Source organism: Ctenocephalides felis, unplaced genomic scaffold, assembly GCF_003426905.1.
Source record: "Ctenocephalides felis isolate EL2017-DRISC unplaced genomic scaffold, ASM342690v1 CF-g0.4_SCAFFOLD_01492, whole genome shotgun sequence".
Lineage (NCBI taxonomy): Eukaryota > Metazoa > Arthropoda > Insecta > Siphonaptera > Pulicidae > Ctenocephalides > Ctenocephalides felis.
The window spans coordinates 10,940,519-10,957,436 of NW_020537646.1; the positions used below are offsets into that span (position 1 = coordinate 10,940,519).

General features: G+C 29.1%; 1 pseudogene; it reads right to left on the bottom strand.

Moving 5' to 3' along the window:
- LOC113370832 overlaps window positions 1–16,821 on the bottom strand; it is a 22,492-nt pseudogene extending 5,671 nt beyond the window's left edge.
- Between the last annotated feature and the right edge of the window lie 97 nt (window positions 16,822–16,918).

The following is a 16,918-nucleotide window of genomic DNA, read 5'->3' on the forward strand; positions in this document are numbered from 1 at the left end:
TTTACTTGTAAACAATCTATCATCGCAGCAGGCAATAACTCATCTATGGATCCCATATCCTTTGAAAAACGGTTCAATATCCTTCCAGATGGGTTCGTATTAAAGAAGTACATGGTAGCTCTTGTAATACCAGAAAACATATAGTTATGCAATTTCATGGAAGCCTTCATACATATTGAAAAGAATAAATACGATCTTCCTAAAGTTATAAAAACTGTGGCCAGTGTTATAGCAGTATAGACGTAGATACAATTATTAAAATCCCAGAAAGAATCATCATAAGCAAATAGATTGGGCAAAGGTTGAGTATCATTTGTTGAAAATACGTCGTTGAAAGTGGAATTTGCGGAATCCATAGAATTATTTTGCATCATTTTTAGAGAAGTGATATTCCTAGATTCTTCTAAATTTACCCTAAAATAAATTTTAGTTTTTAGTATAAAGTAAATATTGTAAGTGAGTAGTAAGATTGTAAGTAACGGATTGTCAACAAACCAGAATGTTAAGAAATAATCAGATGCTGATGCAGCGACCTGCGCTAAAATAAGACTTGCGAACAATATAAATAAGACGCAAAAACCTGCTCCAGATTTCATATATTCACCGTACGTCTGAAAAAATGAAAGGAATTAGCAATGCAAAAAATATTCTTTTATAAAAGAATTAAAGAAATCAAATAATTCAAATAAAATATTGAAACCTTTTGCCCCTATACTTCCACTAGCTCTAGTTTCTTCAACTTGTCTTGGCTCATCATTCATTTTACTCTCATCTATACTATGTACACTTTGTAAACTGATTGACTGGTGTCTGCCTTGAGTAGATGATGCTGATGATCTCCGACTTCCAGGCATGCTAGAATTATCGTGTGAATCCTGATGTTCCGACGTTTCGGCCAATAATCTTGCAAAATCGAGACCAGAAGAAGATAACTGGCTGTATGTGCCACGTGCTTGTACACGGCCGTTAGTAATAATTATTATCTGTAAAGAAATAATGACTCAGAAAAGATATTTCCAGAAAAAATTATCCATACTGTAGCAATTTTACCTCATCGGCTTGTTTTAAATACTGCAACTGATGTGTGACTAAAATTACGGCCTCTCTTCTCAAAAATCCGCTGATGCATTGATCAAAAAGATGTCGACCAACATGAGAATCTACTGCTGATAATGGATCATCCAATAAGTACAAGTCTGCACGTCGATATACAGCTCTAGCTAAACTGACTCGAGCACGTTGACCGCCAGATGATAAAGATGCACCGCGCTCACCAACGATAGTTTGTCTCCAAAAGGTAGAAGTGCAAAATCCCGTTCAAAGCACATTTGCGAACAACCTGAAAGAAAACAATAAGAAATATTAAGCCTATGTTTGACCAAGAAGAGTTTCTCAGGTTGGAACTACTCATTTGTTTACCTGTTTGTACCGCTCGCGATCCATGGGTTGCCCAAACAGAATATTTTGTCTTACACTCCCAACAAACAACCACGGTTCTTGAGCTGCATATGAAATAGTACCATTGACTGAAACTGATCCACTCTCCAAAGGCAATTCTCCCAATATAGCTTCAAGAAGACTACTTTTTCCGGATCCCACTTGACCAATTACAGCAATCAACATTCCAGGTTTGATAGACAAAGATATATCATTTAAAGTATTTTCAGTTTGATTTGGAGTCCATCTTGCTACAGCATTTTCCATTTCCAAAACATTTCCGTTTAGTTTAGTATCACCGATAATTTTGACACCTTCTGAGGATCCTTTTTTGGAAATTTCGGAATATTTGGTACCGTTGCTAATATCATTGTCAGTGGACTGATCGCTTTCTCCAGATTTGCTTGTAGATAATTTGAGAGAGACATCAATATCCGTTTGAGAAATTGGAGTGTTGGCAGAAAGAGGCGTTTCATCATACATCATAAACTTTTCCAAACTGCAATAAAAATTAATTTAGAAGTTAAGCAATGTTCTACATAAAAGTATACAGTAATGATTAAAACTGAAAATGACTTCAACAAAAATAAATTAATATTGCATGACTGCTATATACCAATTAAAAAGATATTTTATTTTAAAGATATTAATATTTTACCGTTTTATCGACACAGCAGCTTCAGCGACCTGTCCAATACCTTGTGGGAAAAACACCGTCATAGTTTGCTTCAAAATATTATAATAAGAAGTTAAGACAAAAGCCTTCTCAGCAGTGACAACCTGGTATAATAAAGCATAGGCTACCAGACTCACAAAAACACTCAGACGAGTGGAAAACATTATGAAAGAGAGTAGAGTACCACGGATGTAGGATGTTGCACGAATTTCTTTGATTTCTCGCCTGAAAAGATAAAAGGTAAAAGATACAAATGTATTTATAGAAACAATATGTATTTAAGTAAAAAATAACCATTGAAAACATAATTTAGCATTGATTGATTAAATATTATATCCAGTACTATGATATGAAATAAATGCTTTGATTATTGATGCTTATTACTCAGTTTCTCGATTAAAATCAAAATTATACACGTCTTGTTGAAATCTGGTCTAGTAACAGATTTTCATAAAACCACACGCGAAAAATGCATTGATTGATTATTAATGCTTTGATTAAACCTCTATACTTTAACACGTTGAAGACCGCATGCCCACTGGTTGGTAACAAAGCAAATTTATTTCGGGACTACGGTAAGCATGCTATATATGTTACCTGGACCGTACACGGATAATGGTTTTTATTTAAATTTTGTACGGCAGTCCAACGTGCTGATTATGAAATTTCGTAAATTTGATATAGCCTCATATTAAATTATATTTGTCTATTTTTAATTCATACAAAATTAACGATATTTAATTAGTGCGGTCCCCAACTGTGAAATACTATTTTCGATGCTATCTTCAACGTGTTAAAATCAAACTTCTATTCATAAATGTAAAAATCGAATTAGAAAGAAAACAGCATATACATGTAATTTGTCTCAACAGTTTTTTAAAATGATAAATATTCAAAAATTGTAAATATTACAATAAATGGCAATTCTACTTGGTATTTGCGCAAAATATATAAAATAGTGTGAGTTATTGAGTAAACATCAACGTACATAGTCTTTAATTACTTATACCAAGAACCATGACATTTGTCCTTGAATTTATTATTATTATTCAACATACAGCATCTTCTGAATAGATTGATCAAATAACTTACTTTCTAGCCAGAGACACGAGATAGGCGAAAGGTTTCTCCCAAGCATACATTTTGATGACTTGGATTCCACATATGATTTCGTTCATAAGTCTAACACGTTCATCAGTCCGCAACGCGGTTCGCATGCGGAGAGTCGATGTACGTTTTCCCAAATAAGCTAAAAAAAAATAAAAAATAAATAAAAATATCAAAAATCAATATCGAAATTCACAGAAAAATGTGAGAAGATCCAAATCAATACGTTTCAGTTTAGCATTTAACTATAAAGCTACGGCAGAAAACTGCCTACTTTCTCGGCAGGAGTGACACTGCTGTACGAGCCAGCATGCCGCCCAAGTATTTGTTACTCAACATATTTCAAGATTTTTATTTTTTGTTTATTATAAAAGTCAACACAATGTATATTGAGGATAACTATCCAGTATTAGCTCTTGTATAAATATAATTGCTGTTAATTTTTAATTAGTAGTATTTTCATGTATATTATAAGTTTTCTTCATTGTAAGGAATTATCAATGGAAATATATTTAGAAAATAAAAATTACACTTTTAAAGAACTAATGCTTACAATAACAAATTGGAATTGACAACAATTTAACTCAGAATGATAAATATTGAAGCAAGAGTCAACACATTAGATGCCGCTTACAAGCGACCCTCGTAGTGAAAAGATTAACTTAAATTAGAACATACTTTTGAAAATTTTATGCAATTTATAAATTATATTGAAATACTATTATTACATATCTTAGGTAATTTTTTTTTATTAAATTTTGTATGTAAAAACTCACCCTGCAAGGGAACAAATCCTAACATCGTAGCAACACCGATTACGGCCGCAAATTGAACCTATTACAAAAAAAAAATTAATTTTTTAAATATTAGTATGGCTATATGCGCATAAAATATACTTTATATCTGTAAAACATGTGGGTCAAAGTGTGGATTAATTTGAATTAAAGTGAACAATATTTAAAACGTAATTGTCCTAAAATGTTCTCGATATCGATTTTTAAATAAAAAAAACTATTTGAAGGCAATTGGTAAAATCATTGGATGTTGAAAGAAGCCATCGGGAGATCCCATCAATAATAATTGTGATGAGATTTTAATATATAAAACTGTATGAAACGCCAATTGTGAGAATCAGTTAAAGAGCTTGTTTGATTTTAAGCAATTAATTTAATTTTCATGTGAGTATGTTATTAATTCACCTCTCTGTACATCAAGTACGTAATAATTATAGTTTCTAATGGTCCAATCCACAAATAATGTAAGAAGATAATAGCGATATCAAATCTGCTAACATCATTGGACAACAAATTCACAACCTGTCCAGCAGTTGTGTCTCCGAGTGCGGTTCGACTTAACCGCAAAGCCTAATAAAAAAAAAACAAAAACATTAAAAAAACATGTACAAGTAAAATAATGTAATAGAAAATATTGTGTAAGATTTCGTGTAAGTTTGAAGTTTATGATAAAATGATTTACTAAAATAAAGATTAGCACTTAAGCACAAATTTGATGATTAAATTAAAATATACCGAATAATAAAATACTTTGAAAATGCTGAATGTAACAATTCATGCGCAATGAACGAAATAATTATAAGCTGCAACAGAAATTTTAAATTTAGTGTTACCTATTATACTTACATGCATTCAAATTAAGAGTAAAATAAGAATAGATAGTTCTCAGTTGAGTTACATATTTGCTTTACTTCTAGTATCAAATTCGTTGATAGTTGAGTAAAATTTTACAGATTGACAAGATTTTGTTGTGTAAAATTTTAATATTAAGAAAAAATGGAAAATTTTGGTAACAAGTACTGGCTAATCCAACAGAATCTTTAAGTTTAACCGAATGATGATAAGTATATAGGACTCTAAGTATTTTTAAAATTTTAGTGTACCTTTAGACACCCGATCTAATTAAGGTATTAAAACTACAAATGAGATCTTAACATTTGCAAATTTGAATTATTTTTAATAAGTAAAGATGGTGCAGATTCGGACTGAGTTGTTATTTTGGTATTAACCAAAACCAATTGAAAATAAAAGAAGTAGAAAATATATTGACTTACTACAAATAGTACATGAAATAGGATCTAAAGCTTCTATATCAAATTAATGAGTCGGATGGAAAATTTTAACATTATTGCACGACGCAGCTCCTATGGAAAATATCAAACGACAAAATATAAAAACGAATTCAGCGATATCACGACCGGCATCATTAGTTTTTCAACCGATAATAATCGAAATTGAGCACGCAACCTACCAAATTACTGAATATTAAGTTTATTAGATAATTAAGATTTTGGATATAGCTTATTAGCTATCAAAACTTATGTGAATGAGGACAAGTTGACCATATGTCCCGATTTGGCCGGGAAAGTCCCGGATTTTACCTGTGTCCCGAGGTTTTTGCTAAAAGTAACATTTGTTCCAGATTTGCATATTTTGTCTCGGATTGTGCCGGTTTTTCAAAAATTATAGGTAAATTACCAAAACTATGAAAACAAACAAACAAGTGCTTTTTTACTCAATTGAGAAGAAAGAATAGAATTATATATATAGTTATTATTAGTATACAAGGCTCAAAAACAAAAAATATAAGTATAATATCGCAAATAAAATGATTTAATATAATCAAAAAATGAAGTTATTACTAGAAATCCGCAATAATGATTAAAAAGAGATTCATATAAAAAAGTTTTTTTATTGTAACTTCAAATAGCATTTGTTATTTTAAAGACCTCCCCCAACCCGTCCCGGACTTTTATATATAAAGTCGCCGTCACGGTTTTGCCTTGAAAAAATATGGTCACCTTAATGAAGTAGCCAAAGTGTTAGTCAAAATGAAGCAGAAGCAACTACTCAAAGATCAATTTTTGGATTGGCCAGAACAACAAATCATCAATTAATTATTGATTTTCCCATATTTGTGTTAAGTCATAATCTAATTAAGTATACAAACTGATTGTGAGTGAAAATAAACATCTCGCCTTTCTGTAAATGAGTGAACAGCAAGAAACTCTCAGTTTCATCCCGATGTGTGTTAAACCTAGACCATATCGATGGGCAGTCAATACGGATATTGCACTGCACATAATAACACCGCCGGCATACAAAAAAGCTTCTTGTTTCTCAATGAGAACATTATCAGGTGCGAAGTACATGATCATACCTCGCAGAAACTGTGGCTGTGATATTCTGCAAAAAGCAAATGGAAAAGTACAATACAGATGGAAAGAAGATGGCAGATCTGGTGATCTAAGGAAATTGACACAGATGATCCAATTGAAATGATGTTGGTTTTATTTTTAAACTATCCAACCACTGGTCGAAATTCACAGAGAACCTTAGAGCTATTGTCGAATATTCACAGAGAACCTTAGAGCAAATACATATTTATAATCCCGAGAACAGAAATTGGACATTAATAAACTGTGCAATAGTGCAATCCAAGTATAAGAGATTTAACAAGTAGTTGAATCGCAATTCTCAATGAGCCTTCAATGCCAAATAAATTTCATTTTAGACCTAAAATAATTTGACGTTCATTATGCAGTATCAAAATGCATCAATTTGTATGTTTTTAGATGCGTCCATTGTCCATTATCAATGCGCAGTGTTATTCTTGTTACTCGGCAGCGAATACAAATATAAAACAAGTATTTTTATAAAACCAGAATCATTTCCACGGATGTCACTGTAAAAACTATAAACAAATCCATGACCAAAATTATAAAGAGCAAATCTAAACATCAACATAGGCCAAATATGATATGATCGCAAATCATCAATGAATTACAGGAAGCGGATGGTGACTGCAGATTCTAAACAATGCTATGATGGTGTGCTGTAGTTTCAGATGTGTCATCTGGAAACGTATTAAATTTAAAGACCTTTCTATAAATTAGCGAACAGGAGGAGACGCGCATTTTCATGCCTATATGCATGATAGCCATCATATAGGGATGAGCAATTACTACGTTGGCAGCACTGCACAGAACAACACCACCAGCATAGAGATAAGCTTCCGTTTCTGTCGTCTTTGTATTTCCTGGTGTATAATAGGAAATCAGTCCGCCGATAAAAGCTGGCTGTGTCACTCTGGAAACAATTTAGGGTTAGCCGCAAGCAATGGTGAAAATATTAGTTTTGGCGCTAATATTTACAATATTAACCATTGCACCCTTCAGATAATATATAAAACTAGTGGTGCATGGCATCGCGAAAAAAAATTCAACTTTCTTTGAAAATCTTCACTCTGTAAAAATCGATCTTTGAGATTTAGAAAAAAATTACCCGTGTGGACCACATGCCTAAATTCACCAGTAAAGGATTTATAAGGCAATATGTTTCAGAAACAAAATATATGTTAACATTTTTATGCTCAAAGGGCTTTAAACAACGAGCATTTAAAATCAATCAAAGGCCAATAACATAATAAATACATATATATATATATATATACATATATATATATATATATATATATATATATATATATATATAGCAAAGTTATTTCTATGTTAATTGAAAATTATTTATATATAAAGTAAGTACCTGCATAATTTCTAAAATTTAAATAAAGACCCTATCAAAAACGTTAGTTTTAAAAGATCTGGTTCAGTATTTCGTCTCTGTACAAGAAATTAACATTTCTCAAATTCAAAAATATTATTTATCAATATGCGCAATCATTAAGCCTTTTTTCTAAAAAAGGCAAAATATTATACTGAAGGGTGCATTGTTATTTAAACAAGCCACACTTTCGATACCATTTGAAAATTTTAAATCTCAGCAGGATATAAGTCGGCCAAGATTAGTTAAAATGCTGAATTTGTTAGATTTATTAACAACATTATTAATTAACCAGCATCTAACTAAACTAATTCTGTTAAGGTATGAAATACTAAATAGGCAATTATTGTTAAACATTTCCACGTCTTGAAACGTATGGTAAATAAATTGCCAATTTAATATTAAATTGTTAACATTTACATTAGTTAACTAAATTTGAAAATTAAAGTGACTACTATATAAAACAGACGTACACAATACATTGAAAATAATTATAATTTACATACATAATTACTAAAATAATATTTATTAATAATTAAAGAAAAAAATAATTGATTCCGTTATATACCTACTAATAGCAATTAGATATGCTAATGTAACCTTCATACATTTTATCAATAACCAAAATTACAACACATGGCAAGTAAAAACTTGTCGAAATACCATATAAAACTTCTACCTGTAAAAACATATTCGGTAACATGTAATTTAAAAGATGATCCGTGAATTTTTTCTATTGGAACGAATTTTGGTCAGATGTGGATGAGATAAAACTAAGAACACTCAAGGGATTCTGAACACGTGGTTTCCAAAATCATGCAAACAAAGTATGATATACCAAAAAGTTATTAAAAATAATCATCTATGTGCGTTTTTAATATTTGTAGCTAAATATGTTCTTTATCTACGATAAATTATTGAAAATAAGGGAGCTAACAAACAATAAAAAAATGAAATATTGACACATCTAGACTACAAGGGTTTTCATTAAATATTTACACAGTACTGTTCTCGGAATAACCTGCATGATTGCTGAAGTATCGAACCAGCATTCCTAAATACATCGGCTGATGTAGCCTATATAAAGAAATATTGATAATAAATTAGAATAATTATTGATTAATACCGTTATAAAAATTTCATTTTATTATTCTGCAGTAAAATCAAGATAGTGGAATAGCTAACCCAAGGTAAATTAATTTTATGACATCATTGCTCGCTTTTTTCCTTAAAACCCCATTCTTGGGTGTTACACCCCAAAAATATCGATTTATTCTCGAATGTTTATATCCATCAAATTTTTATATCCATGATTATATATGTATAAATGGACGATGTTTGGAGCATACTTATAAAATAAATATAACGCCATATTAAGTATAAAACCTTGGTCAATTAACCATTATAACAATTAACCAACTTTGAATTTAAAAGTTGGTAACTAGTATTCCGGTGGCTGTTAATGTAATCTCAATTTCAACCAGCATGTTGCTATAATAAAATTAAAAAAAAAAGATTGCCTATTACTGCTAGTTTTTGCGTGCAATTTTTCTGAATACATCCGCTATACTTCAAAATTGTTTAGTCACCATAAATTGTAAAGCATGTACATGACCTTTAAATAATTATTGAGAACAAACTTCGTACTGTAATGAGCAAATAATTATTTTTCTAATATTGCGTAATTTCCAAAGACAATTATAATCTATTGTTTTACTTAAATAGAGTGCAAGATCTAACCTTAAGAAAAATTCCATGAAAAAAAGCAATAAACCATAACCAGCAATGTGCCATCCGTACACACGCATAATGGCCCGAGTGAGACTGGGCATTTTGCGTTTTCGATTTGATTTTTCATTTTTTTCCAAATTATCCACTCCTACCAAAGATTTTATTCCACACCGCTGTAACTCCTTTTCCCATGCTAACGTTAATTTTTCTCCTATATTACCTAGAATATAAAAAGTTTAATAAGTTTCATTCATTTCAACTGAGACTCAATGAAAACTTACTTGATTTATGTTCTTTAAGTGGCCTCGTTAAATCAGAGACCTCTAAATCCCTTTTGTATCCTCTAAAAAATATAGGAAGAATCCAACTGAAAAAAAAACAGATCGTTAGTATAATTTTTAGAATACTATTAGAGAAACTTATGAGGAAATTATGTATTTTTGATCAATTTGTTTAAATCTTAATAGCCTAGAATCAATTACCGGAACAACTCTCAATGAATCAAATAGGCTTATCAGTAATATTCTGAAAAATTATTTGCTGAAGTAAAAAATAAAAGTAATAAATTCAAAGGTGTTATAGTCTTTGTGAAGTAATCTAATAAAAGTTATTTAAAATTTCCAATTTGCTTAATTGAAAAAATCAAACTAATTAAAAATATTGCCTTATCTAAACGACCTATAAACAGACTTTTTACAGAGAAAACAATAAGAATAAAATTAGTGAACTCTCTCAATCGCAAATGGTCGATAACCCTAAATTGTGGACTTTAGCAAAATAATCTACTAGCAGTAAAATTGGAAAAAATGCTGTTAAGTCATTTATAATTTTTAGATAAAACATTGTTTTTACTATATGCACATATTGGAAATGGGTCACATATATATAGTAATTATTTTTTGGTTGGACTGTAATACAATGAGCAAGACATAAGAACAAATCAGACAAGAAATTGTAGATAAATCATGAATACATAATTTAGCTTTATAAAAATCATTTTATCAAAAAAATTATATTAAAAGTAATTAGATAAACAGTTATCATAATAATTCTTTGAATTACTATTCATATCGTAAAAATAAATTGATGGTAGTTTAATACGTAATCGATTTGGTAATTATTAAAATTATCAGTAATAGGTTGATCAATAGGTAGTAATAAACTAAGCCGTATTTTAAAAAAAAAGTCGAACTAGGTTTTTTTTCTAATTAGAGAAATTTTTGTCTCAAATATAGAGGTGATCTGCTTAAAGATGATCATTTTTACTTATTGAAGTAAATATAAAATATTACCTTATGTTTTAATTTATAGAAAATTGGCGCAATCAAGCAATCTACATATGACATGTGCCATATGTAGATGAGATTTGTATTACAAAAAAAGTTTCAGAGACTCAAGGATTCGGGAAACTTTCACAAAAAACTATATACGTGGATGATATAAGTATGCGCATAACTTTTTGCTCATATTTAATAATTACATAATTGGTCAGGTCAATGTATAAGATTTGGTATAGGCTGCTTTCTATTAAATATTCTTGACTTTCGGAATATTAAGTATTTATTGATTTATAAAATCTATCAAAGTAGTATCAAATACTACTGGAGTAGTATCAAATAATATTGGAGTAGTATCAAATAATATTGGACTACTCCAATAAAATCTCTAATTCCATTTTTTATCGTTGTTTGGAAAGCCATCAGAACTAAGCTGTTGATACTTGAATTATAGAAGACTACCAGACGATTGGACTACATCAATTTGATGATGTTATAATTACTCTAATAGTGATTATATATAATTTAATGCAAAAATACTGGGGAAGGGCTATTTACACTTGGAAACATATTGCCATCTATGAATAAATAGAAGCATATATGGTAAAGTGGATGTCATCAAAAATACCAGTACTAGACATTCTAAAATTTACGATGATCCTAATGCAACAATAGCTCATCTGCTTGATAATCCGCCTATAAGAAGACTACACAAAAAACTGCCTATAGACTTAATGTAAAAAATGGTATTTCATAGTCAATTGTAAAAAAAATGTTTTCTATAGTCAATTGTTTATTGGAGCAATTACTACAATTTGTTTTCTTTTTTTTTAAAATATTTTATTTATTTAGTTTTCTTTATTTGTAATTCATTTTTATTTATTTATTTATTATTATTGTTTATTTCTTTCTGTGATTAAATTTTTTTTTATTATTATGTGTAATTTAGACATAACTCATAGGGTCAATAAATAACTCTGTTAAATAAAATAGTGACTAAAAAAATATATGAAAAAGTCGATAATAGGTTCAACATTCTCCCTGTAATATTATCTAATCAGAGATTTTGTGACAAAATTAGATTCACAGTCAACACAAACAAGCATTTTGCCTTGAAATAGAACATTAACCAAGAATTGAACATGCGACATATTTATTAAAATAATTGATAGCACATGGGAATGCTACGTCCGAATCAAAAAGATAGTACAATTTGATAAACTGGTAGAATATTTTGCAACAGCAAATATGTTGCATCATGACCGGCAATGGACTGAGATGACAAAGTCTATCAATATTAATTGTATTGTCCGGTAAACAATTGTATCAAGTGGCATTCGTATTATGTGGTATTAGACGAATCGATATTTTAAAACGTATCAGTCAAGAAATAGGGCAAGGTTGTGTCAACGTCATTGGCATGCACATTCGTTCCAAACTATTAATATTTGATGTAATATTGTAACTAATAAGAGAATCGAAACAAATTAAAAAATGAATTAAACATTTTAAACTTACACTATTAAGTTGAGTTTATTTAATGATTATAATTCATAAGAGATCACAATCGTATGCATGCTCAATTAGTAACCTTAATGAAACTTATAGTTCGTCATGAAAACTTTTATTAACTTCTCGTAGGGTGAGTTAGAGTAATCGCAAAAAAATCGAAAATTAAAATTTTTGCATATCTTTACGTTTCAAAGGTTTCTGAACATTTTGGCGCACTTTAGAAAGAAATTAATATATGTATGTGTGTGTAGTATATGTATGTATATATGTTTGGATACAATTCTTCGTCCACGATTTTTAAAGCACAAATCAACCGATTTGATTGACTCAAAAACTTTCGATTCCTATTTACAAGGAGACTGATCAGTTTTTCAAGGTAGGTCCAGCCATTTCGAAAGTACGGTGCAAAAAGTGCCAAAAATGGTAATTCAGAATCATCTAGATAGAGTGTGAAATTTTTTTTTTTTTTATTATTTTATTGGCTTTATAAACTGGTACATTAGCCATATACTAAATTACATAATATCTACACTATCTCTTACATATATATCATTGTTTTATGTATATTGCATTTATAATTTTATATTATTTGATTTGATGTAAATATAAAGAGCTCCATATAATCTTGTATCTGTCAGCACTGTTATAAAATTAATTGGAAGTGAGATTTTTTGTTTAATTATTTCCTCCCATAGTTTTGTGTGAAATTAGTTCAATGTAATGTCATTAAAAATGCATAACAAAAATTAATAAAGAAGAAATAATGTAACGTACAGAATCTCCAATATGGATGCGGGTTATAATACTTTTACTACCGATGGTTATTATAACGGTATGCAAATATGATAGTTATATCTGTTTTGAGAAAAAATAAATATTTATAGATTATGCATGCATTATCTAATATTCTTTCCTATTTAATACCATACAGTTACTGATATTGTCGTTTATATTAATTATTGAATATTTGTACTGACAATCAGCTTGAAAAGAGCACCGTCATTGTTGTCTTCACACTTCATTTATTATTTATGTGCAAGTGCATTTATTCCTTCATATGATAATTGTATAAAACTGTCTGGGATAAAATACGCATAAAATCAATAAGTATATGTATAATTTCAAGAAGTTTAGTGTGGCCCAATAAAATCATAGCTCAAAAAATGAAATCCTGAAACGGTCAATTTTTTATTAGTAACTGAATGCGAGCTCAATCATTGATCTATGAACAATTCATAAAAAGACTGAAAAAAAACAAGTTCCAATTTTCCAGTCATGACTATGATTCAACTCTTCTTCTTTTGATTGAAAATGGCTGATGTCAATAATAAAAAAACTTAATTTTAGCTATTTAAATTTCTAAATTTAGAGAAATATTTAATATTGATAAGTCCTTCAAAAAATCATATTATTCTTGGCTTGGAATACCAAATCGGAACATCATATTTAGCTTGGAATACCAAATAAATATTAAATACTCAAGAATTAATGCTATAGATTTGAATAAAATTTTGCATGAATTGATCGAATTATTCGAGAAATCAAATTATTATTTAAGAATTCATTCCATAAATGAAGATGTTTCGTTTTGTTTAAATTTCCAACAACAATGAGATGTTCTTGAAGCGGCCGTTGACCTGATGGATTGTCGTAACTTAATAATTACGATTCGCACATCCAACAAGAAAAGGTAATGCCAAAGGTCTAAAAAACGGTAAATTGTTAGAAAAAAATCTCACATTCAGAAAAAAAATTATAATATTAAAACTAAATTTACACATAATTTAGAACATTAATAAAAGGTAATCCGCTGGGTTTTCCATTTAAAATTCAATGTCATTTATCAAATTAATTACTCAATCCCTTTCTCAATCAAACACAGATTGTAACTTATAAGAAAAAAAAGAAAATGAATTTTAGAATCTTGATATCTCTAACTAAGAATCGATTCAAAAGAATGATTGAAATCCCTAAAGGTTTCCATGAGAGACCTTCAAACTCACCTGATGATCATTGCTAATTTAAATTAATTTTCATATTAAAATTGATACAATTATGTTAAACGTATGATTAGTAAATCTTTGCATTATACAAAACTTGTAAATGGTTTCTTGTAATAGATAAACCATCACACCTACGATCGTCATTTCATGTCAAAACATGAAAAAAATAGCAATATTACGACTGAACTAGTTGTAAAGATAACGGGTATGATAATAAACACAATTTAATTGCTCTGAATTGTTTAGTTAAATTTGTAATTGAATTAAATCGATTAAAAAAGGGATCATACTCTTTTAAACTAAGAAGAGAAAACAAATTCATCCGGATAGTAATATTTTATATATTAACTCCTTTCCACTCGTGAACTGCGAGATTTATATGTACTTTGCCGCCGGTGTGGCGGCATCCGAGTGAAAAGGGTTATTACTTTTACTTTATGTATTAGAATAAAGATGATCCTGTGGCAAATTAATAGGAATTCTCGTGGAAATATTTCAGAAAATTAAACTGCTCATATAAAATATTTACTGGGATAAATATTTATTTTTATAGGCTTGGATATAATGTTTTATATCATTAATTTATAAATTTATATAAGATAATATGATATAATGGATAATAATATCCACCATCGAAAACTGTTGATTTTTTTTTCACCAAGATAGTAACATCTACACAAAATTTTTGAGGAAACGAGACGTTAAAAGATGTAATAATTGATATAAGTATTAAAAATATTATACGAACAACTTTTCCTGTCCTCAACTAACTATTTAGAACTTTTAGTTACAATTAGGTTATCTAATTAGCTAATTATGTTTTTAAAAAACTTATTATCTATAGTTGATAAGCATTTTTAAAACAATAGAAGTGACGAAAGCAAATTCAGAGAATACACTATTATACAAATCAAATACCAGAAAATCATTTTCAAATACAAAATTAGATAATTCTAGCTCGGAAATGAAATAAATGCACTAAAGGGCACGTGGTATTATTTAATATTAATTTACAAATAATATCGTCCAGCGACATCGAAGCCTTTTTATGGAAATTGCTAAAGCATTTATCCCAAACAGTCAGCCCTTTTAGATAAATTCTAATAATAAAATCATCATCATCAAATCATCAATGGATAACCATTGGGTTACCATCTAAAAATACGAAGTAAGGAGAAGCAAATTTTCTACATCTGATCTGATAGTATCGTATCTAAACTACAATCCGTATCTAGTCACTGCACTATATAAGGCTATCAGTACCTGATACCAATGATCAATTTATTTATTAATAGCTTTTTACGTGAAAAATATTTTCTCGAGTGAATTTTTTTTTTTTTTTTTTTTTTTAATTTCAATAATTATTACCTGCTAATTTATTAACATCAGTAATGATGAATAATAATAAATTTAAATAATAAAAGAGTAAAGGATAAAATTTACATGAAAAATATATCCGTAATATGATTTAATGTAAATATAAGCAAATAATAATAAGTGAAAATTAAAATTTTAAGTGTGTGTATAGTAATGTGATATTTCAAACAGGTAATTTCTTCGTGGAACACATCCCCATCCAAATATATATGGCATATAGCATATAATAGATGGCAACTGTCCCTTGGACACCTCATTAGAATTAGTAAAGATATCGTATAACATAACGATGGTGACATAGAGGAACTTGAACTGGCCCATTATATAAAATTGGTAAACTAATTATGAAAAAAGCTCGTCAAAGAAGGAATGATGACTTCCACATTATAATATATCGACAAAATAAAAATTGAAAGTTTGAAATATATTTATAATATTTAAAAATATAAGAATAAAAATACATGTTGCTGTAATACTGCTGGAAAAATTACCTCGCTCATTATAACTTTGAATGTGAAAGTTAAAAATAAATTTGTATTTGTTTATGATTATGACTTCCTTCAAATGTATAAAAACTCGTGAAATGTTTAAATACAAATTTTCAATAAATAAATTGCTAACATTCCAAGAACTGCCAACAATTTGCTGATGCTCCCATAATGGAATAGGCGCAGATATTGTGAAAAAAATTAAATATATTAATATTGTCGCTAATATTAAAATTGTTACTGTTTTGGTTTAACATTAAGTAAACAGATTCCCATAGTACGTAAATAACGGTAACTCTTCGGCTTCGCTATTACGACAAGGTTAAATAACATAACGATAGAAAAAATTAACATAAAAATTATTTCAGGTTTAAAATTCGCTGCTTGGTAATTATAAAATAATTATAGACACTTTTAGAATACATGGCATTTCTAAAAAAATCAATACTTGATTTCTGAAGAATATTATGTTATCATGAATACAACAGATATATTGGACCAATGTGATTAAAATGATGAAACGTTTTTATTTCTATGATATTTAAAATTGAAGACTTACCAAAACAGCAGTGCGGATAATGGATTTGCTCCTTCCCTGAGGTTTTTCCTCATTTCAGTTTTCCGTGGCCCGTCCATCTTAAAAAAAAAAAAAATTAATCTCTGCATTAATTGAATGACAGTTCAGGTTCAAGTAATTTTTTTTTGTAATATAAAAAACATCGAAAAATTTAAA